The 21,541-nt window shown below is 39.8% G+C and overlaps 1 pseudogene across 1 annotated transcript; it reads right to left on the bottom strand.

Moving 5' to 3' along the window:
- Window positions 1–8,032: 8,032 nt before the first annotated feature.
- On the bottom strand, window positions 8,033–10,499 carry LOC309857229 (kelch-like protein 13 pseudogene; annotated as a pseudogene). Its single transcript has one exon. The product of its transcript is annotated as a kelch-like protein 13 pseudogene (transcript).
- Between the last annotated feature and the right edge of the window lie 11,042 nt (window positions 10,500–21,541).

Here is a 21,541-nt window from a genome sequence, read left to right as displayed (position 1 = left end):
CATTTGCTTGTGTCCAAGATGATGGGTCACACAATACAAGATATGAAACATGTGGGTGAGAAAGATCTGCTGACTGCTTGGAGGCTGGGGGGGGGGTGCAGGTTGGTGAGGAAGGCGTTTATAATTCAGGGACAGTTCATTATACTCCCCAAAGCATCAGTGTTTCCTCAGACCAAAGCTTGACCATATCTGACTCCATTCCAGAAGGTAATGTGCAGCGGAGTACATGCACATTTAGGCGTTATTATTGAGAAACTGTGTCCTTAGTTATAGAATGCCTGCTAATAATTTATGGCACCATATGTTCCAAAGCCGGAACTAAAGCTGTCGGTTTCCACTTTGATTCACATGTGGCTCACAAAGAATGTTTCCCGTAGGACCTGCTGCCCAGTGCATAGGTGGTGATGGCTCCCTCCAAACCTTTGAATTGTATGAAGGGTTTCATTTGCCTCTGTAATTACCTATTTTGGGACTGACAGAGGAACTAAAAAGCTGGAAAATACTGTTCAGCTGTAAAGTCCATATGAGATGATTTGTTTGTTCCAGCAAAAATGAAAATAATGACACTCAAAATAATATTCCAGTCTTGACATTTCTTATTTAGAAAGTATGGTACCCTTTAGCAAGAGTGTTTCCTGTTCAAAACTTTTATATCACCTTCTAGGGATATCTCCTTGGGAGTCAAGTCCTACAGGAATCATTTCCTGCCCTGAGGGAAGAGTATGCTCCTCCCAGCTTCTGTATTCAAGGCTCACTTTAAGTGGCTCAGTATTGAGTTTCCCCTTACACGGGGCTATGCAAGTGAGAAATAAGGTCCATTCTTTTCCTCTCTCCCTTAGGTGAAGTTAAAACTGTGGCTTAGGGCCTGAGTAAGGCTCGGGGCTATGCAAGTGAGAAATAAGGTCCATTCTCTTCCTCTCTCCCTTAGGTGAAGTTAAAACTGTGGCTTAGGGCCCGAGTAAGGCTCTGTATTTTGTACAGCGTTGATGGCAAGATGGAACAGTCCATGCTTCAGGCTATTCTAATCTTCTTCAGTTTGTGTCAAACCAATCAGAGCTCTGAGAAACGGAAGGCTGCTAAGAGGCACCTTAGTTCCTGTGTTCGCCTGAAATTGAGGATACACTCAATCTTTCAAAAGTGATCTCCACAGCATCCCCTTCTCCAAAACCCCCTCCCCCCAGCAACCCTCAGTTTGTTTTGTGAGATTAAGAGTCACTTATGGTTTGTCTCCCTCCCAATCCCATCTTGTTTCATTTATTCTTCTCCTACCCACTTAAGCCCCCATGTTGCATCACCACTTCCTCATATCAGGGAGATCATATGATAGTTGTCTTTCTCTGCTTGACTTATTTCGCTATGCTGTGAAGTGTGTAAACCTGGTGATTCACAGACCTGTACCCCTGGGGATAAAAATATATGTTTATAAAAAATAAAAAATTAATAAAAAATTAATAAAAAATATAAATAAATAAAATTACATTAGAATAAATAAAACAAAAAAAAGTGATCTCCAAAAAAGATTATCTTTATTCTGGATTGTGGCCAACTCTTACACCTCAGGGCAAGATCTTACATGCTGTGACTGGTGGGAGAAGGGGTAGAGTTGCTTACACTTTAGTTCTTGAAGTTTTCCAGTCTTACCAAAGTATATGCTATTGTCTGGTGTGATAATTATTCTTTGTGTTCCAAGGCCTTGGCCAGGTCTGGTTCTAGGAAAGCCTTCCTCTTCTTCCAGGCCTGTGGGTAGTAATGGTTTTCAGCTGCTGCCAGTCCTCAAGCATGCTTCAGCACCTCCTGTTGGTTTCCTTAACCCTGTCTACACCACTGCAAACAATTCCTCACCAAAAAGGCTTTCACAAACATACCAACTGATGGTGTTGTCTGTCCAATTCCAGGACCTTGATGGAAACATGTAGTATGCAAACATCTTCAAAGTAATATATTACCATGGGTTTCCAAAGTAGATAACTCCCATTTCCATTCTGGAGATTTATCAATATGGTAACATCTTATGCTTATCAGCTTAAAATAATTTCTTCAGATTTTTAATCGTGTATTTATAAAAAGCCACTATTTTATTTCCAGTTTTTATTCTGGCCCAGATGAAATGAATGCCTTATGGAAGATCATTGTAATTCAATTCCCAAATGTTTGATCTCCTTTAGCAGTACTTTTTCACTAATAATCATTCCTTAATACAATTATTTGCCTATTTGATTTTTATACATTGTGTACTTATGTTGCATAGAACAATATAAAAAGAAGATAAAAATCCAAATTTTGCAGAAAACTATAATAGAGCAAAAGATGAGCCAATGATGTTGTAAAATTTCAGGAACTAGTTATTTTACATTCAGAATTGCTGATCATTATGACAGAGGCTGAACCAACCTCTCCTTTGTAAATCCATTCTTCATTGCATCCGAGTTTTCAGGACTTCCTTCAGCTTAGGGCTCCTCTCCTTTCCATGTACCTCAGCTGTAACTAGGGGCTCTGCACTTGGTCCTTATAACTGACTCATGCCCTAGTATTAGCTCTTCCTCACTGATTTTTCCTCTCATACTCCATGTTTTCAGCCAGGTTGATCCTAAGTGATGGCAGTGTCTACTCCAGTATACCTGTATGCTGGTCTCATCCACCATTCCATGAAAAGAATACATCTTTTGTAAGTAAATCACACACTTTTCCCACATGAACTGTAGTGGGCATCTCACTAATCTCTTGGTCAAATGGTGTTTTAGTATCTCTCTCCTTCTTTCCTTCCTTCAACACCACAGGGGTGGATAGAGGGATTGGCATATTCTCCATATCCCACTGCCAATTCCAGACCAATCTTCCAATTGAATGATTATGTTTTTGTCACCATTCAATCACTCGAGGACAAGAATGAAAAATTGGCCAAAGGATTTGGAATTGTTTTTCTAAAGGATGTTGTTCTAGTCTGGATAATGGCCTCCAAAGATATCCAAGTCTTAATCTCTAGAACCTGTGAGTGTTACCTCTTAAGGCAAAAAAGAACATCACAGATGTGATTAAACTAAGTATTCTAGGAGAAGATGATCCTGGATTATCCAGGTGGGCCCTAAATGTAATCACAAGTATTCTTACAAGAAGAAGGCATAACATCTTAGGGAGATTTAACACCAAGAAGGAAGGCAATGTGACCACTGAAGCAAGATGCTACACTATTGGCCTTAAAGATGGTAGTGGCCACAAGTCACAGAATGTGAGAAATGCAGCACTAGAAACTGGAAAAAGAAAGGAAACAGATTCTCCCCTAGGATTTCTAGAGGGAGCATGGCCTTGTTAACACTTTCAGGCCAGTGGAACCCATTTTGGATTTATGGCCTCCAGAACTATAAAAGAATAGATGTATGTTGTTTAAACTAAGTTTCATACTTTGTTATCACAGCCATAGAAGGATAACACAAATTCTTGAATAGCTTCTAAGACAATTTGGGGATTAAAAAGAGATGATATTTTAGCTCTCCCTAAGCACTGCTACTGAATTAATCCCTCTAAAAATATAATACCATTCATATTCCTAACCATTTTCAAAATCATCTGAAGATGATGATGATTTTTGGTGGAGGGATGATTTTTAAAAAGCCTAATTAGCTTCCTCTACATTCTGGCCACACTACCTTTTTAGCCATACTGCTCTTTTTTGTCTTTTTACACCAAACCAGGCACACCTCTGTACTGTGCATCCCACATGCAACACATCTCCACCTCTGGACCTTTGATCCCCTACCTTCTTTAGCTTTGTTGCCCTCATTGTCATCACAGCATGCCTCATGTGTCCATTAAGGCTTACCCAAATGCCCACATCCTCCTGGACTTCTTCCAGGTTCCAAGCATAAGTTACTCTCTTCTGAACCCCTGAAGGGCTTCCTGCTTCCTCTCTTCCTGACTCTTATTTTGTTCGACATTTCCTCTTAGTTGTGGTCCATAAGAGTTAAGTACACACATTCTGAAGCCATATCGCCCAGAGTTGAATTCTTATGTGAATATTCACTAAGTGAGTGACCTTGGGCAAGTTACATAATTTTTCTGTGCTTCAGTTTCTTCACCTGAAAAACAAAACAAAACAAAACAAAACAAAACAAAAACCAAGGATCATAATCACGACCCATTAATGGTTATAAAGATTATGAGTTTATGAAATTAATGCCTAGCACATTGAACATGTTCAATAAAGACCAATTATTGTTTTTAATTATACATTATTTTGTATTTTAATTATAATTTCTCTAATAGAAACCCTACATTTTCATCTTTGGCCTATCTTTGTCTTCTCCATAGTTCCCTTTACCACAGTATTTCATTAAGCAGGTGCTCAGTAAACTTTAGTTTTAATGAAACAGGCAAGACACCATTTCCTGGTAAGACATGAAAATGTTGTTTTCCTATGAAGGAAGAAATATCACTCTCTTTATTTCATCATGTGCTATATGCTCCTCATTTCTCTGTAATTTGCTTCAACTTCACCTGTGCTACGATGAGTGCCATCACCAATGGCTTCCTAAATGCTGGATTCAAGGACATGTCGTAGGTCTCACCTTACTGCTAGCCATTTCCTTTTTCTGGAATCTCTTTTCTCTCTTTTCTTTGGTTACTCTACCCCTGACTTTTCCTTTCTTGGTCTCTTTGTAGGTTATTTTTTCTCTCCATGGTTCTAATACTGTGTGCTCAAAGGTTTAACCTGAGGTTCTTATTTCTTTTTATTCTACATAATCTTTCTGGGAATCATTGCCACTCATGATTTTCACAACTCCCTAGCTGCCATATATTGATTATTTCCATATTCATACTTTTAAAATAGACATCTCCCTTGAATTTTGGACTCAAATGTCCAGCTGAGTGCTAGATAGCTTATCCTTGAGATACCAAAGACATCTCCAATTCCATAACATTTGCCAAAAATAGCACATTACCTTCTTTCCACTAAACACCCATTCCTTTTGTATATTTTCATCTCTGTTGGAAACACTATCATTTACTCAGTCTCTGGGAGTTAGGCATGGCCCTACCTCTCACTCAAAGCCCATATCTAATCAGTCACTAAGTTTTGCTGATTCCATGAGCTATGTAACTGTTGGATTCATTTTCAAACAGCCATCCTTCTTAACAATGTCTTATGTCATGATCGTTTCTTACCTGGGCTTCTGTATGAATATTCTAATATTTCATTTACCGTGTATCTTTTTTCCTCATAGCTATAAGAATAGACCCCAGTGAAGCACAAACTTAAACTTTGTCTAGAACTCTACCTAACAATTTATGAATGGCTCCCACCTGGATCAAATCCCTTTTCTTTTGGCTAACTTTTCCTACAAGACTCAGGCACCATCTCCTGCAGAAAGACTTAGCCGAGTTGTGGGTGAGCTGAAAAACTTGGGATATGTTCTAGAATCTGAGAGCACCATGCAAAACTAAGGAAGGCATTGAATGGGACCTGGAAGAGACAACTCTCCTATCCCATCAGTAGTGGCCTGATGCATCCTAGGGCTGTCCTAACAAATTCCCACAAATGTAGCAGCTAAATGACACAAATAAATTACCTTACAGTTCTGTAGATCAGAAGCCCAAAACAGGTTCCACAGAGCTAAACGAAAGGTTTCTTAAGGCTGTGTTCCTTTCTGGAGACTCTAAGGGAGAATCTATTTCCTTGTTCATTTCAGGTGACTGGCAGAATTCTGTTCCATGGTCTTTATTTTCTTCTAGCTCTCAATTGAGGAGCACTGAGGTTCTGCTGGCCTGTGGTCCTGTCTCTTCTACAAAGCCAGCAATGGTCAGTCCCCTCTCACACTTCTTATCTCCCCTCTGCCTTCCATTTCATGTTTTGGAACTCCCTCCTTCTGCCTCCCTCTTCTGAATTTGAGTTCATGGGACTAGACTGGTCCACCTGGATAATCCAAAGCAGCTCTCCATTTTAAGATTTTTAATCTTAATAATCTCTGCTAGTCTCTTTACAGTGGAAGGAAATATACTCATAGGTTCTGAGAGACAATTTTTCAGCCTACCACACTAGGTTTGAGACAAATGATCAGTGAAAAGAAAGCCTTAGATCACCTGATTTGAGTTCTCTGTCCACAGGACTCCTGATTTGATCATTTTTCTTTGTTTTGTTTAGCTATTTCAATTTCTAACTTTAGCTTTGTGTTTTGAATCCAAGGGATATAGGAAGGAACTGAGCTCTGTCTGGCTCATTTAGTGGGTAATTCCAGAAATGTTAGGTGTATAAACATCTTTCCGGGCACTTAGGTAGAGGTCTCATGCAAAAAGGCATTGACAGGTGTGCTAGTAATGGAAGAGCACCCAGAAGGCTGTTCAGAAGATGACTGGAAATCAATGAACAGAGTCCCATCATTTGAAATTTAAGTCATAAACTGAACATTTAACAAGATTTTTTTCCACATTTTTTGTATTTTATTAAATTGAACTAGCTGGAAATTAAAATTTTAAATTATTATAAAATGAACTTAGGATTATCCATTACAAAAAAAAAAAAAACAGTCATTTAAAGTAATAAACAATCAAGTAATTTCATGGAAAGGACCATTATGAAAAATATTTTTTTTTCATTATTTACATTCTAGTTCCAACTAAAATTATTAAGCTAAAACAATTGAGCTTTATTTTAATTTTGTTTATAATTTATTTTAATTTTTACATTTTTATTTATTTATTATTTTTAATTTTTTAATTTTTATTATAATTATTATAATTTATTTTAATTTTGTTTAATTTTTACTTATAATTATGTTTGATTATAACATAAATATTCTTTTTTTTTTTTTTTAAAGATTTTATTTATTTATCAGAGGGAGAGAGAGTGAGCACAAGCAGACAGAGTGGCAGGCAGAGGCAGAGGGAGAAGCAGGCTCCCTGCTGAGCAAGGAGCCCGATGTGGGACTCGATCCCAGGACGCTGGGATCATGACCTGAGCCGAAGGCAGCTGCTTAACCAACTGAGCCACCCAGGCGTCCCATAACATAAATATTCTTAATGGGCCTGTTCTTTCATATGAATTAAACTCTTATTGGCTTCATGCCAAATATTCTAAAGAATCTGAATTAGCTGATGCTATATCTATGTGTATATATTCTTTTATTTTTTTTATTTTTTATTTTTTTGACATTAAATGCTTTTTTATTGAACAAAAAGAGATAAAACATGGAAGTTGAAATCACTGAGCAAAAGCAGCTCCCCAGGGGAGGCTGCTACACTTTGTACTAAATAACCTTATGAATTGAGAGTATACAGAACACAGATAATATGCAAGTTACCTTAACAGCAAATGAGAAGGCATAGATTACAGTTTCGGAAGGAAAAATTTGGTCAAGTGACAAATTTAGTTGCTCAACATTTCTAGCCCTTGTCCACCTAAATTCAGTAGGATTTTCCATGTGTGCTACTGAATTCCCATTTTAACGGAAGCTGCTTTTTGGTAGAAATTTTAAAAGATCATTCAGGTTTATTTGATGTGACATTCCATTTTTAAAATTTTGTGTCTGCTCAATGTACATGTGTGTATGTATTTATACACACTTTAGAAACCCCGAACTCTTGTTTCTAAGCAGAGGGGTCATGCTGTTTCTTTTTATTATTATTAATATTGGTGAATTTCAGTTATTATTTCTCCTGTGTGTCTAAGAAACTTCCTATGTTTTCAATGCACCCACGCAGATAGGTGGGTTGACAGATATGTCAAAAATACTTTATGAAAAGAGGGAGGTAGCTCATGCGAGTTGGCAACCTTTTGTCTATTGTTTCCTGTTAGAGCAAGCTGCCTCCCTTCGACATCTCACAGTCAAAGATGAAAGGAAAACTTTTTACTTTGAAGCCGAGTTAGCACAGTTGTACACTTACTACAATCCACCTTCGAGTTGGTTCGCTGGGCTTTCTAATGTAAGATGACAAATACCTTACACCCAATACACAGCATCGAAAAAGTACTGAAGAAACATTTTATAGACAATATCTTGGGTTGGTTTTTTTTTTTTTTTGTGGGTTTTGTGTGTGTGTGTGTTTTGTTTTGTTTTGTTTTTATATGTTAAACATCAGCTTCAATGGGATACATTTCCAGAATGGTTTTGTTACCAACTTTATAAACACCCTAAGCCAAAGAAACAGCACAAATAACATCAATGTTGTCTTTTTTTTTTTTTTTCCAATATCTGTAACAATTACTGGAGGCTAATCCTTACATACACTACTAAAGGGGGCGCAAAAGAAGAGAATTCATGACACGCTGCAAAGATAGGAACACAGCATCTTAGTCGCGGGGCGGGGTTGATCTTAAGGTGCAGAAAAGGTGGACTCTCTAGAAGGTGATGGTGTGGTTTCTTGGGGAGGGAACACCGTGAGTGTACAAGCTCGGATGCCACCAAGGGACTCTGGGAGATCAAACACCTTATGCCACTCATCTTTGTCAGGGTCATATTTCTGCACTATCTCCACCATACAGCGATTATTCCAGGAATACCCACCAACCACGTAGATCTTATTTTCAAAGACCGCGACCCCGACATCGCTCTGCCCCCTTAACATGGCAGCAATTGGGGTCCACTGGTCAAGGATAGGTGAGTAGTATTCACAGCTTAGGACATCATCATAATCACTTGTGCCTCGGAAGTGATTGCCGCCAATGACGTAGAGCCTCTCGCCCACCATACACTCTGACCATGGTCATCGGCGCCTTCTGGATCCATTTGTCAGTGTCCGGGTCAAAGCACATGAGCTCCTTTTGGAAAGTGTCATGAGTGATTCCCCCTGAAATATAAATGACTCCTCCATACACAGTTCCAGCATGGCCCTAGTGGGGTTCACTCATTTTGGCAACATAGGTCCATTCATTTGTTCTTGGATGGTAACACTCCACTGTGGGCAGTTCACCAGCTGCATTTCGCCCACCGACTGCGTACAGATATCCTTTGAGGGCACTTAGGTGGAAAAAGGTGCGCTTTTCATTTAAAGATGCAACCTGCATCCATTTATTGTAGCGAGGATCAAATCTGAAGACCATATCGACTGCTGTTTTTCCTTTTGTGTCATAATTGCTCTGTCCGCCGATGACATAGAGGAAATTTCCAATGACAGCAATGCCATGCTTGTACCGTGGGGCATCCATGGGGGCTAACGATTTCGATTCATGGGCCTTTTGATCATACATGCGCAATTCCTTGCTGACAACCAGCTGCTGCCTCAGAACTCCGAGTGTGACCAAATGAGTGGTGTCAGAGGGAATGGCAGTCCTGTCTGACTGCATCACTGGCTGCATGTATGGCATCATTTGGTAATTGCTGGCTTCCAAAAGGAGATTCACACAGGTATTATCAGTTCTCATGAAATCCACGGTTTGCACATAATTGATGAGCTCCTGCGGTGTCATCAGTGGAAATCCTATGTTCTTCATTAATTTGGCAGCAAAGTCCATCCGAGGCTCTTCTAGGCGTAGCCAGCGACAGGTAGCCTTAAAGAGCTCAAGTTCAGTGCAGTGCTTAAGGCTATTACTGGAAAGCACAAAGGCAAGATGCTCAAAAGGGAGCTTCAAGAACTCCCCAGTGCTCAGCAATGCGGGAAAATTCTTCAAGACAAAACTGTTGACATATTTATCCACTTCTGTCAGATTGTAGGTGTTGGCAATCTGACCAACTTCGACACAATTGTCTAAAGTGACCCCAGATATGAGAAATACTTTGCAGAAGTCCAAAACCGGCAGAATCTGAAGAAAACTGGAGCTTCGAGGGTGTCCTGAAGGTTGTCCATGTTAAGAGAAAGCTTTGCAGTATAAATGAAATCAATAATTTTCCTTAAGTCGACTTTGCTCACACCGTGAAGCTTAATGCACATTAAATCTTGTTCTTTCATTCCACCTGTGAACATTGCCTTGAAGTAATCACTAGCAGAGGCCATCATGACTCTATGCACAGGGACGGTGTCATCTGTGCCACCAGGCATCAGGGTCACATCGCAAAGCAATCCTTCAAGTCGAAGCTGGTCAAAGCCCTGTAACACCACCGAACTGTGGGTATTGCTGGTAAAGACGCGTGTGGTCCCTGCCTTGGAAGACCGCAGATGGGATGAGAGACCCATTTCGCTGCTTCCAAGGGACAATTTCATGTGCTGGTCCTCCTCTTCCACTAGAGATCGGTTACGGAGTATTGCAGCGACTGACTCCCCTCTATGAAGATGATCCATCACCTCTAACACTCGGATAATGACCTTGTTTGCCGCGTCCCCGCGTCCCGCCGTCCGTCAGTCCGCTGCCGCACTCCGAGGGCCAAAGAGCGAGTCGCACGGCGCAGCCGGGGCTCCCTCCCGCTTGCGAGACACCGCCCCCCCACCTCCGCAGCCCCTGGCTCGTCCTGGTCACTTCGCCCTCGCGCAGGTGGAGAGCAGGGACCCTAACCCGTCCGCCGATCCACTTATTTTCCAAAGTCCCCGTTCCCGGCTTCCCCGGAAGGGGAGATTGAGCTGCTGCGGCCGCATTGGCAGAGCCTCCGCCTGACCTCGGGGGTTGGGGGGTGCGGGGGGAGAGGGAGGGGGCGGGAGTCCAGTTAAGGAGGGGAGGGGGCGGGGGGAGCGAGCTCGCGGGCGGGGGGAACATGGCGGCTGGGGTGGCCCCGGCGGCGCCTCGTATATATTCTTTTTTAAAATTAAATTAAATTAAATTAAATTGTGTGTGTGTGTGTGTTCCAAAATTCATTGTTTATGCACCACACCCAGTGCTCCATGCAATACGTGCCCTCCATCATACCCACCACCAGGCTCACCCAACCCCCCACTCTCCTCCCCTCCAAAACCCTCAGTTTGTTTCTCAGAGTTGACAGTCTCTCAGAAGTGACTTGGGGGAAATCGGAGGGGGAGATAAACCATGAACATTTAACAAGATTAAATAAACTTCTGAGAAAAGAAACACATTGAATATATGAATAGTCACAGCAGAAAGGAAGGACTTTTTTTTTTTTTAACATCAAATGAAAACTATTAAACAGAAGACATTATGTTAGGGGAAATGTGCATTCTTGAGATTATTATCCAATAGAAATATTTATTTCTTTCCTATAAAAATGATTAAAACAAAAATAATCGAGCTTATTATTTGTTATATTTATGAGTGTTTATGAATTATTTGCTGGGAAAATATGTATTTAGCAGATTATTTTCTCCTTTCAGAAAATCATTAAGATTCCCTAAATATGACATGTATCTTTAAAGGGTTTTGGAAATAATGTACTTTAATTTCCTGCCCTCTAGTGACCAAAATAACACACTCATGCCTTTCCATTGAACAAAGTGCATGCTTTAGTATCAGGAAATAAAATTATATTAGAGAATTTGGGGACAGACAATATGAGAAATTCTCGTTGTCATTTATGTGTTAAACTTTAGTGTAACAAATACCATTTTGGCATTTTATTTTATTCAGAGTTTGGTACATGACATTAAAATTATTAAGTAAAAGTCGATATGCTGCTACTAGCTCTCACTTGGCTATCTTTGACCTGTATCTATAATTACAGGGTATGTACTATAAGACCTGGTAACAACCAGGAAGTCGGTAATTTAATATCTTTTTTTTTAAGATTTTATTTATTTATCAGAGAGAGAGAGAGAGGGAGAAAGCGAGCACAGACAGACAGAATGGCAGGCAGAGGCAGAGGGAGAAGCAGGCTCCCTGCCGAGCAAGGAGCCCGATGTGGGAATCGATCCCAGGACGCTGGGATCATGACCTGAGCCGAAGGCAGCTGCCCAACCAACTGAGCCACCCAGGCGTCCCAGTAATTTAATATCTTTAATCTTAAGTATCAGAAGTGAAGAAAACTATCTAACCGTAAAAGTGACTGCCAATACTAAATTCATTTGAATCTTAAGTCTAGGCAGTAGTAAGCTGGATAACTTGCCTGGGAGTTTAAGCCTGAGATAGAAATAATCAAATAGTTGATTGCTATAATAGGACTAAATAAGGTAGAACTTCTGGATTTGATTAAGTACAATGTTAGCATTGTTTGGTATCCTAATTACTGACTGCATCATTGCTTTACTGCCTGAACATTTTGGCATTCCTGGGCCCAGGAATGTATGTGGCATTTGTGCCAGGAATTTATCACCAACAAATTTACTGAGTTTGTATTAACCCCATCTTTGGTGTCTGGTAACTAAATTCAAAGTGAAAGAGCTCAGTCATCACACCATACTCTCAGGTCTTGTTGGAGCTCTGAGATCTTGCATCCAGAAGGGGTGGCACTATGTTCTGATGTTATACAAACTGGGTCAATGCTTTGCATATGTAGAGGTTCTTTAAAATCCATTACCCTACTTCATAGGACATATGTTTAGGGCTGCAGACAGGAACTCATTTTCACAGGGATGGAGGTCTTAGGTGGAAGTGGGTACTGCAGGGCCAGCTATTTCTGAGGCCACCGTCTGAGAACACTACAGTGGTGCTTTTCCAGGCAAAGCCAGAATGTCCCTTGAAAGGGTATGAGCTCTCCACCAACTTCCATGTGACTGTCCCTGTGTGGAGAACAGGGTTGAGTGGGATGGCATCCTATGTGAGGTGTTAGAATATGATTTTGGGACCAGTACACCCCATGCCAAGCTCTCACTCACTGTACGTTACCTATATGACCAACTCTGCATCAGCCTCTCTCTTCTTTACAACAGCCTTGCCTGATGGGTGTTATCCCCCCATGTGAAGAGGCGCTAACTGATGGAAAGACTAACTTTTGGGGTTACTTTTGGATCTCATGTCTACTGAGCTTCTAAACATGACATCTTTCACTTAATACCGATTCTGTTACTTTTTTAAAAACAGAAAATAGTAATTGCTTCATTTTAGGCCTTAGAGACAGAAATTGCCAATGGTATTATATGCAGAGCATAGAGGAAAACACAATGCACAACTTAAGAAGAAGGACGAAGAAGAGAATTAATATTCTCCAACTAAAAAACATACTAGAAAAAAGTATTTTAAAAAACACTAGAAAAAAAACCCATCTGAAGCAAGATTTATTATATCCATTTAAGAGATAAAGAAACTGAGGCTCAGAACAACTTTTTAAAGGGAGATAGTAAAAAGTACAGGCTCAGAATCACTTGTTCAATGGCAAAAGCAGGGCCCAACATAGGTTTGGCTGTATCTACAGCATTTCTACTACACCACATGTATTTTATCTTAAATAGCAATGTAGGCATAGCCTAATTTCTAGGACATATGAAGAAACAAAATAATTTTTAGTACGATTTTAAAAAAACTAAAAATTATAAGTTTGGTTTTTGTTTTGTTTTGTTTTAGAAATTTTCGACCTGACTTTCCTCTGTCTCTGAACAATTTTCATAACTGTACTTCAAAGATGGGGAAATATCTTAGTAGGACATGCCTTCTGGTTGAAAGACTTATAGAAGTAGTTGTTCTATTCACCTCTCCAGTTATTTGGGGCTTCCTCTGGAATGTAGTCCTTGTTAGCCACTCCCTCTTTTTAGAAGGTGATGGGAAGAGGAAGATTCTTCACAAGAAAAAATTGTTTTTGTTGGAGTTCTTGGTAAATGCAGGGGGCAGAGGATTTCCCAGTAATGGCAGGAACAATAGTTCACAGAAGAGTGGATGTAGCTCTTCTGAGACTGGGCAGGAATTCTTCTGTGTTGCTCTTGGAAAGGATAAAGAGACAGGAAGAATAAGAGTAAGGGTGTGGAGCTGTTAAGACAAAGTCTAGGATGAGTGGAAGGGACGATGAAACTCCGCTGTAGTGGATGACCAACCAATGTTTGAAGAGCAGGGAGATCTGGGGTGCCTATTGTCTCCATTTATGACTCCCCTAGGAAAGCTGTGGCGTGTCCAGGTTGCTTCTGCATGTTTTGGGGTATGCAGCCCTTTGGGTCTTCCTGCCCTGTTATGCTCACATTGGAGTCAAAGAGGGACAGAGAAGACACAGCTCAAGCATGTTGGTGCCCGGGCTGTAGACAGCACTACGAGAAAGTGACCACTTGGGTATTTGCATAAATGCAAGAGAATTTGTGCCAGCTATACCTAACCACCTTGAAGAAAATAGACCTTGGCCAACATTGCACTACTTTAAATAACTTGTTTTTGATAGATAACAAAATAGAAAGGAATCTACCTTATTTACTCAATGTTTAGAAATCTTACTTTTGACCTTCAAAAAATTAGGAATTTTTGACTTAATAGATGAAATGTGCATTTAATCTGAATGTGTAACACCTCACCCCCATCAAAAAGCTATTTTATAAACCTGATGCAAGACATCATACAACTAATGCCATGTTAGAAGTGAGGAATTTTGTGGAAGAAAGACATATGATCTGCTCCAAGTAATCATTGTGGATAAAAAAAAAAAAATTTTTTTTCAATAACAAAGGGTGCCTGAGTTAAGCTTCTGTCTTCAGCTCAGGTCATGATCTCAGGGTTCTGGGATGGAGTCTACATTGGGCTCTCTGCTCAGCAGGGATCCTGTTTCCCCCCACCCCCCTCTGCCTACCTCTCTGCCTACTAGTGATCTCTGTCTCTCTGTGACAAATAAATAAATAAATAAATCTATCTTTAAAAAAAAATTCAATAACAAAAAACCTCAATAATTTAAGAGAAAAATGTCTAAAGAGGGCCAAGACCAATATTTATTAATTCAGCTGATTGAAAGAATGGCAGACAGTGTTAGTGAAGGGGATAAGAATTAATATTTTGGAATTTTTGTATCTTTACAAATGTTAACTTTATCACAAGGATTCTTTGATGTAGATTTTTATCTTAAGTTTTCAAAAGAAGAAACTAAATGTAAATTGCCCAGTGCCACATAGCTACCAAATGGAAAAACCAGATATGAATCCAAATCATCCTGACTCCCTACTGCCAAGGGTTGAGAGTGTAAGTGTGTGGGTTCCCTCACTGTCCTCTAGCCAGTATTCTTGCCAGAGTCAACAGTTAACTATGACCCACTTGCTCTGGAGCTGGGATCTCCCTGGAATCCCTCTCTTTCTGCCAGCCCCCATTGGCCACTTTCCAGGCAGCCCTCATTGATCATTAGAGTTTGCATTGAGCCAAACCTTCCCTGCCATGCCTTTCCTCACCTGCTGCCTCATGATCCAAGTTCACACAGGATGCAAAGACACGTGGTCTTGAGTAAGGATATTCATGACCAGAATCGGGCAGTGGAAAATGTACCTGTTCCAAAAGACAAAGATCTTCCTTGAAGGAAGCACTGAATGTTTAGAGAAACTGTGCTGAAGAAGATTCAAAGAAAGAGAAAAGGAGAGACATAAGCCATAGACAGCTTTTCTTAAATCGATTCAAAACTGGCACAGGAGCAAGAATTGATGGCAGCAGGGACTTCTGCTATATAGACATTTCCCAAGGCTCTTTTCTTGCCAAGAATAGAACATCTGAAAAGTTATTGATTTTTTTTTTTCTAATGACAATTTGAGCTCCCAAAAGCCAGAACAAGCAATTAGAAGAACTGCTGTTACCAAGGTAATTCTGGCCAGTGCGGAAGCTTCTAAGTGGCAGATCTCAAGGGTGACAAATGTGTCTTTCTATCACTGCCTCCCATTCTGCCGAACTCTTGACATGAAGACTGTGGGGTAGGGTTGGGGCAGAGGTAGGGAAGATACCTTTGGAGCTTGGAGCATTTCTCTAGCAGGGATAGGAGGATTGAAGTGGTATTAAAGGGGGAGGAGAGAGAATAGCCAAGACACTTTTAACCTATTAATGCTAAGTAAAATAGGGGCAAACCTCACTGTATTGCCTTTCCTCCTACTCTCCCCAAAAGATCCTGTTGTCCGGACCCAGAATTTAGGTTGTGCTTTTGGAAATGATGGCTTAGGTATCTCATGGCCTGGCTTGGGTCAGTTCAGGAAATTATCCACCATTTATTTCCACAAGAAGATATATTCTGAGCTCCAATTAGTCAAACTTTCTGATATATTTTTGGAATGCAATCAAGTTTTAAATTGGGAAATGCCTGTAGCTCCTCATTAGCATTCCTCTGTGCCAATGCCTGTAATCCAGTTTAGGATGTAGTTTAAGAAATCATTCAGCAGAAATGAGAAATTCATGTATACTAAAGAAAGTAATGATCTTTATCAAATTTTAGGGGTACGGGGAGAAGCACTGGTTTGGGCTGGTATTTCTGGATTAATAGAGGAGACTAATTCCATGCAAAATAATGCTAGAAGGCCAATTATAATTTCAGAACACTGAATAGCATATCTATCTTAGTTAAGGGTTTCTTTATGTAGCTATGGGACTGACTTTAGTTCTGTGCTTTTGGAAAGTTTTGAATTTATTTCTTTGTAAGCTTACCATACATCAATCTCATGCTCCCTCCTTTTACTCACTGGCTCCAATTCCTGTGTTTTTTGGCTTCGACTTTCCCATAGTACATAGCTGTGGTTGTCAAAATCATGTGTTGTGGTTTTAAAAATTCACAAGGAGATGGATAATGTTAAATGCTATGTTTTGTCACATTTACATGCTGGCTTTCCAAGCATTATATTAAAGAAACAAAAGACTTGTTGCTGATTTCTAAACCATAGATTTTATCATATACCTTTTATTCCATGCACTCTTATTCTATTTCATCTGACTTCTGTCAATAATCTGGGTCAATTAAATTTAAATCATATACTTTCTTTTAGTGCTATCTTTGGTGGATTTTGCTGTTTCCAAACAAGTAAGAATATTGTTCTCCTAAACCTTTTCATTTAGATAACATTGTACTTCATTCTATCAGAAGTATAAATGTCTTTTTTTATTTTTCCAAAATCTTCTGAGAAGACAGGGTTATATAGACAGGAAGATGTTTTAGAATGATACCCTAAAGACTACTTCCCACATACAGTGTCAGGACAGTGGAGGGTTGAGGCTATGCTAGGCAGTGGTAATTCTGAAAGAGTACCTGAAGCCTTCCATTTACAGTTGCTTCACTGGGTCAGGTTATATTCAGAAAGTAATTTTCAGATTTTCCCTTACAGTCAGAAAGAAGGTCCTAACTTGTTAGGACAACACAGAGTTTTTCATCCCTGGCCTTCAGCCGTTATTTTTAGCTTCACTTCCAGATGTTCTTGTCCATTCTTGTGCTCAATTCTTTTTTCTGTCCAATGTCTCCATAAGAGTTTTTGCACATTTCTATTATTGTACTTAATGACACTGTGTTTTGTTTTTGTGTGTGTGAATAGTGTTTAGGTATGTACCCTTCCTCCTAGCTAGAATGCAAGCTTCTTAAATGCAGAAAACACATTTTATTCCTTTTGTAGCATGGAGCTGTGTCACAGTAACTACTTAATGTGCAAGTTAAGTGAGAAAAATAAAAGATGCTATTTTCCAAGAAAGGTAGTATTAATGCGTTTGTCCAATTAATTGGATTACTGTTTTTGTCAGAGAAACAAGAAGATATCAGGGTTCTAAGAGATACAAATGAAATATAATGTATACTATTTGATTGCACATGTGAGAAGAGATAACCTTTCTTATCCATATAACTCGGAAGGTTATTCCTATTACCTGTCCTTCAGGAAGTACAGTCCAGATGGGATTCCCCAGTGGCCACCTTCACCTATTGGCAATAACCTGAGGGCAGAGTGGGTTGGCAGGGTGTCGGTGACCTGGATGGAAGGAGGAAATGCAGGAAATGCAGAATTTCGCACTGAAATGCAAAGTGGGAAAAGGCAACCAAGGAAGCCTTTATCAGCTTCACAGTTTTATCTTCTCTTGGTTTTGTTTTTGCCAAATTTTGTTTTAGGGTATAGTTGGTCAGAAAGGCATAGAAGATGACAACAGCTGGTGTCTGTACTTGTATGTACTCAAATAAAGTGGCTAAGGTGGCAGGCAAGATGGTAGGACAGATGGCCGGCCCTTGGATGGCTTTGAGGAGGTGGGCTGGGCTGCCCTCCTCCACCTCCTATTTCTCCTGGTGTGAAAAAGGTATGAAAAAAGTCATGGAGGGTACTTTAATATACATTGAAAGCAGAGATAAAATGATACCTCATAAAACTGTCACTTCTGAAGTCCACTTACTTCAAGTATAAGAAAATGCTAAACTTGGGTCATACACCAGCATGGATATTCTTACCATATATTTTTTGTGAATTTGAAGTCCTGGGGTCAAATCCATGTGTTTGCTATGTGACTATGTGGTTGGCAAAGGTAGGGTGGAAAGGCTGCATGATAGAGCACATTGAAAATTGCCAGCTGTCTTTAAACGGGGCAGAGAACAAGCTTCTGGTGTCTCTGCTCCCTCTCCATTGATCTTCTGATCTGTGAAATTCTACCTTGAGGCTTAGGGAGATGGTTGCAGAAAACTGGGGTGAGGGGAAGTAGGTGACTCTGGAGATAGAGACCAAAATCCCTAAACTCTAATCCACAGGGCACATTAGTTTAACAGATAAATGATGCCAGGTAGCAGTGAAATTCGCTGAACCACCATCCTGTTGGCGGGCCTGGAAGCTGCTCCCTCACCTTAGACATTTGTGAAATTGAGTCAGGCTTTTCAGCCTCCTAATCATAATTATGAGCAACCTATAAAGCATATATTTCCATGGAGAGTTGTTTAAGCCCAATATATTAGTTCTTTTTTTTTTTTAAGATTTTATTTATTTATTTGACAGACAGAGATCACAAGTAGGCAAAGAGGTAGGCAGAGAGAGAGAGAGAGGAGGAAGTAGGCCTCCCACCAAGCAGAGAGCCCGATGCGGGGCTCCATCCCAGGACCCTGGGATCATGACCTGAGCAGGAGGCAGAGGTGTTAACCCACTGAGCCACCCAGGCATCCCCCAATCTAATAGTTCTTGACACAAAAGCCAGAAAGCAGCCCTGTGCTTCTAGGTTTTAGTGATCTGGAGAGGAAAACAAGCAGAGTCGTATGTTTTGCTCCTAGACTGAAATGGAAAATGATTCCCGGGGTGAAGAAGCAGTGTGTACTTCGTTGAGGGCAGAGTGTGTATTATGTCATTCCTTGCAACTTGCCATGGGACTTAACTGGAGATTGCTTTCTAGACAGAATGCCATTAGAAGGGAAGCAAATCCCTATGGATAAATTCTTTCTGTGAATCTAATTGCAAACACTGTATGGCATTCACTTAATAAAAGCAGGCTTCAGTACTCTGTTGTATCAGTCTGATGTTAGCTTCTGTGGTAAATGTGTCAACTCTCACTAAGCCTATCACTAAAATATTAAATGTTGCTCTTCCTATCCCTGAGCAAACAAAGTACCTTAAAGCATGACCACAACATCTATGATGATGGCATACACAAATGTGATAATGGGTTGTGTTAGAAAAATGCCACAACAGTGGGTCAAAAGCCAAGGATTATTTCCCTCTCTGACTTTTAGTTACTAGGTTCTTAAAAATAAAGCACACCTTGGGGTCCTTCTTTGTTAGGAGATCACACCTCGAGTTTCACTGGCACTAACCAGGTAAAGAAGGGAGAGATCAACACCATAATATGAGAATGCATTTAATGTACTCTTGGAATGAGGTATAATGAAATAGATGCTGAATTAATTATTGTAGGAACTACAATATGGGAATGAGGGGTGACCTGCTGGAACAAGCTTTAGGAAGGAAACAGAACATGTTAATGCCAAGTAAGTACTCTATCTCTTTATCAGACACTCAAAACACTCAAAAAGAAGGCATATTTAAAGTCTCAATCTTGGGGCGCCTGGGTGGCTCAGTGGTTAAGCCGCTGCCTTCGGCTCAGGTCATGATCTCAGGGTCCTGGGATCGAGTCCCGCATCGGGCTCTCTGCTCAGCAGGGAGCCTGCTTCCTCCTCTCTCTCTCTCTCTCTGCCTGCCTCTCTGCCTACTTGTGATTTCTCTCTGTCAAATAAATAAATAAAATCTTTAAAAAAAAAAATAAAAAAAAATAAAAAAAAAATAAAAAAAAAAAAATAAAGTCTCAATCTTAAGGTTTTTAGTTCACTCCCTCTGTCTGGGTAAAACAGAAACACACATACACACACACAACAGTGGCAGAATAAATGTCACTGTCTAATTTAGTATCTTAAATTATTCAGGTGAGGATAGCCTCTCATAAGCAGAGAAAAGAGAAAAATGAGTAGGGAGACTTTCTTTTTTCTTTTCTTTTCTTCTTTTGAGTAGGGAGACTTTCAAAGGATGCTCTTGAGATGACATCCTTGTGAAGGTACCTGTTTTGACTGAGCCAGAGATGTAGCAAAGAAACAGAATGGAATAGATCGGTATTTCTCAAATTTTAAGGGCAACAGAATCACATGGAGGGCTTGTGAAAACCATATTCCAGGACCCATCCCAGAATTTATTATCTTAAACTTTTAATTCAGACTTTTTTCTAGAAAAGTTTGACTGTTCTCAACGGCCTGGCTTTGCAGATGTTGCTTTCTCTCCCCAGAGCTAGGACATTCCTCTGCCTTCACCACAGGGGGCTGTGGGAGGATGAGTCTAGGGCCTAGGGACCAGATAAAAGAAAAGAGCTAAAAGAGGGAGAGAGATCCAGGGAGAAAAAGAAAAGAGCTAAAAGAGGGAGAGAGATCCAGGGAGAAGGGACTGGATGCCTACTCAGGATGCACTTTCTGCAGTTGAAGAGGAAACCAATGTTAATTATATGGCATTTATTTGATTTGTTTGATCATTTTCTGAATTTTTAGGTGGTTGTTACAAGATCATGTGAGGTTTTTTTTCTGTATTTTTTTTTCTATATGATTTTCCAGATACTGGCAAGATTTGATACATATTTCTAAAACAAATTATTTTCTCTTCTGCTAGATAAGGAAATGCTATAGAGTTTCTGCTGCTGGTTGCTGGAACAGGCTGCAGATTGTTGATGCCATTTTGACTGGACCCATCCATCCCAGCATTAGGTGCACGTACTGTGGAAGAGCCTCTCCTACCTAAAGCAAGGGGAGTCACCATAGGGCTGCCATATTGCACAACTCCGAGGTGTCATCCACATTGCTGCTGTACTCTACATGGAATGTTCTTCACTATTTCCTGAAAATCTAGTTATTGTTATGACCTTGCCTATTCACTCTCACCTATTGTCTTTCAGTGTGAGTAAAAGATCTTCAAATCCACTCTGGTAGCAAACTAAAAATTAAATGACAATGAAAATTTATAGCAAAAATGGAAGAAAATAGCTCAAAGTGATGAAGAATCATCTCTCACTTGTCTAGTTTTACAGATGAGAAACCAAGTACCTAGAAACATGCATTAAATACATTTAAGATTTGTCTGTAACATAATTTTAATAGGTGCATAGTGTTGATTGCATATATAGATATAATAGTTTATTTAATGAATTCTATCTTGTAGGAACTTAATATTTTTTTTCAAAATTTCACTGTTATGGGCAATTTTCCATATTACTATTCATTAGAGAAATGATACAGTGCAATTTTTATTTGTGATGGACTGGAATGTCAGTATTATATTAGCAATGGTATTTTAGTATGCCACATTTAAGGCATCAATGTCAGCAACATATAAAATGCATAATATTTACTTATAGATATTTTATATAAGAACCATCCTTCATTAGGTG

The sequence above is a fragment of the Mustela nivalis genome (assembly GCF_964662115.1).
Source record: "Mustela nivalis genome assembly, contig: HAP1_SCAFFOLD_508, whole genome shotgun sequence".
In the NCBI taxonomy this organism is placed as follows: domain Eukaryota; kingdom Metazoa; phylum Chordata; class Mammalia; order Carnivora; family Mustelidae; genus Mustela; species Mustela nivalis.
Note: the sequence above shows the minus strand (reverse complement) of the source record. Positions and strands in the feature narration are given on the sequence as shown.